Here is a 3,301-nt window from a genome sequence, read left to right on the forward strand (position 1 = left end):
GGAGTGGTTTTGGGGAGGGCGGGCCGGCCGCGGGCGGCGGGGGCGGGCGGTTCGGCCGGTGGTGGCTGGCGGCTCAGGGGGGGTGGAGTTTGATGATAAACTGGAGGCCCTTGATTTCGTATCCAACGGATGGAAAATCTAATTACTAGAGATGAAAAAGTTAGTTGACTGACGTGTAGCCTCACCCCGCACGTACACATGCATGCACGCAAGACACGCACGCATGTAGGCGTGCAACACTGACACGTACACCTAACATACACACGCACGCATGCTGGCGTGCAACACTGACACGTACCCATGCACTCACGAACACACGCACGTACGCACCCATGCATGCAACACTGAAACGCACCCTTGCACGCACGCAACACTCGCACGCTTGCATGCACACAGCACACGACGCAAGACACACGCTCAACCTATACGTGCATGCACCCTTTGTTAAGGACATGGATTGTTACGGGTATTAATCAATCTTATCTGTGATAAGCAGAACATTGATGTTTGCAGCAGTCTTTATGAATCACAACGTATCGAATAGGCTATCAACATAGTAGGCTTAACTACATGAAAAAGATGACGTCACACTCAATGAAAAATCATCGCTTTATGAAATGCCCGCTTCTGACCGCCCTGGCCCACCAAAGGTTCCTCTGCTGTGCGCTACCTGCGTTGGGTCACTGACATGCAGGCCATGCACCCAAAGAGCCCACACGTCACTGGAAGAACGGCACGGTGTCCTAGGTTAAAGTCGAGGGCGCCACTCGCGGCACGCCCGGCTGAACACGACGCCGTGCCGCATTCAAACACCTCCATGAAACCCGCTCGTGTGGAAGCCGAGAAACCCACTATGGACACACGTCCGTTCATGACCGGGCCGGCGTTAAACGCAACGTCGGCCGAGCTCCTCCCGTCCGCCGTCTATTTAATCTCCTATTTAAACGAGGCCAAACGCCGGCCAAGAATCGCACACCTCCGCCGCTCCCCTATCTCCTCCACCATTTTGTCCACTCTTACAATGGCTTACGAAGAGTAGTTATTCCGCATCCAAGCCGGCTGGGTAGCCCGCCGGAAACGAGCTATGAAGCTCGCTGATCCACCTCCCTCCCCTCGCCCGACGGAGCCAGTTGCCGCTCCAAGCCGGCGCGCGGTTCAGCAACTCGCCGCTCCAGGCCATCTCGACGAGGAGCGGCGCACGGGCGTCGTTGCTGCCGTCCACGCCGCCGCCTTGTACCGTGTCTCCCATTTCTATGGCCGAGACTCCCATGCCGGCGGCTGCGCCATGCAAGCAGCGACAGAAACCGGGTGCGCGGAGAGCGACGAGTCGGTGGCCAGCGCCTCCGCGTCCGCCGCCATCATCGAGTAGAAGTAGAACACGGGAGGCTGCCGCCACTTGGGTCCCATGAAGGCCACCGCGGAGGCGACGCTGGCATACATAGCAGGTGTCTTGCCGGATACTTTTGTTGCGAGGACCTTCGTCGACCCTGCATGGGCTCCACGGAAGAGGGGAATGTTAGGATGAACTCGAGCCGGTGCCGGCCATGGCGAAGTAGTGGCCGGTGATGAACTCGAACCGGTGCCGGCCACCATCATCTTTGGCACCAGCCAATGATATGAGTTGGGCAGTGGGGAAGCGAGCCGTCCTTTGCGCTGAAGCATATACCTCCGGGGCTCCTGGCAGTCCAGTGATCGTGCTGCTAGACATGAGGAACACAAATCGATCGGCGGGCGACCATTTAGGCCAGGTATTATATACCTGTGTTGTCCAGAACTAGCACCGCGTAGTTCATTTGAATGTAATGAAATCCGTCATGTTTGTGTGAAAATCCGGTATTTTATATGATTTCCGTCGTTGTTTATATGAAATATCAGTTTGTCTATGTGTTTGCGTGAATTTCGTCCGGTTGGTTGAGTTCCTGTCATAATGTGTGCGGCTACGGTTAGATGGCGTAATTTGCGGGTCGCCGGTCGGTCTGCGGGCGGCTCGGGCGGCATTGTGGGACAAAAAAACACAGCTCGTGCGAGCTCGTCTCCAATGTGCGCGCTGGAGGATGCATGATAGCATGAGCACCCAAGCCATTCCTCGTTCATCGGCGGCAAAGGCACCGGTGGACAAAAGGGTCGCCAACATTTTGGCTACCCCGGGCAAGATCCAAACAGCCCCTCCCAACAGATTCAAATCCCTTGTTCGCCGTGGAATTTTGCCATGTTTTGTTTTCATGGACTAGCAGGATGCCCGTGCATTGCACGGAACATCAAGATGCATTTTTTACAAACTCCCGCATGCATGCAAGGGATAATTAATGTCCTCCTTTGCTAGTACCACGAGGCAAACACCATTAATATTGCATCGATTAGTGTTAGTGGCCTTGTATATCTGCAAATTGTAATTTTTATAGTGGCCCCTTGTATATAAAAATGGAGGGAGAAATATGAGAGATAAGGTGAGGAGGAGTGGGGCGTGGTGCCGTGGTGGTGACTGGTGGTCGGACTGGGCAGAGGCATGGGGATGGACGGTGCATTATGTCTAGGTTTGTATCTCTCTCACACACACCCACGTAGGTGGGGGTCGTGCACGAAGAAAAGAGGTACACGCACAACGCACGTACTCCCGTCTCTTTCCCAACCACACCCGCGCGGGTACATGGTGGAGCTCATTTCTGTACGAAAAAGGCAGCCCACGTGGTAATTTGGCACGTGTACTGGTTGTCCACTTGGTGGAGGGAGGATCGTCTACCATGGGTGAACAAACAAATTGCAACTTGACGCGTTATGCTAAATTAAAAAAAGAGGCAAACCATGTGGGGCCTACCTTAGAGGCAAGGCTCTATACACTGGAGTACTTTTGATGTGTACCGTCAACTCGTAGAACAAGGAGAAGCTTGCTTAGTACACTGTCTCCCCTGCCCACGGGCGCGGTGGCTCGCAGGATAAGGTGAAGCTTACTACTACTGTATGCCTTTACGCCCGCTCCCTCGTCCACGCGCGCGGTGGCTCGCAGCACAAGGAGAAAATTTTACTACTCCCTCCGTTTACTCCTCGTCCCTACTACGTACTACCTCCATTTACTTATACAAGGCCACTATAAAAAAATACATTTTGCATCTATACAAGGACACAAATAGTAATCGAGACAAAAGTTACTACTCCCTCCTTTCCAGTTTATGGCTCAATTTCAAAATCTCTCCAACCAAGGTAGACGGTGAGTGGTCGAATTAATTTCGTAGTTTGCACAGTACGCTCGTTTTTCTCAAGAAGTTATGTTTACCGAGGCATTAATTAGAACGAATGCATGAAT

The sequence above is a fragment of the Triticum dicoccoides genome, chromosome 6B (assembly GCF_002162155.2).
Source record: "Triticum dicoccoides isolate Atlit2015 ecotype Zavitan chromosome 6B, WEW_v2.0, whole genome shotgun sequence".
In the NCBI taxonomy this organism is placed as follows: domain Eukaryota; kingdom Viridiplantae; phylum Streptophyta; class Magnoliopsida; order Poales; family Poaceae; genus Triticum; species Triticum dicoccoides.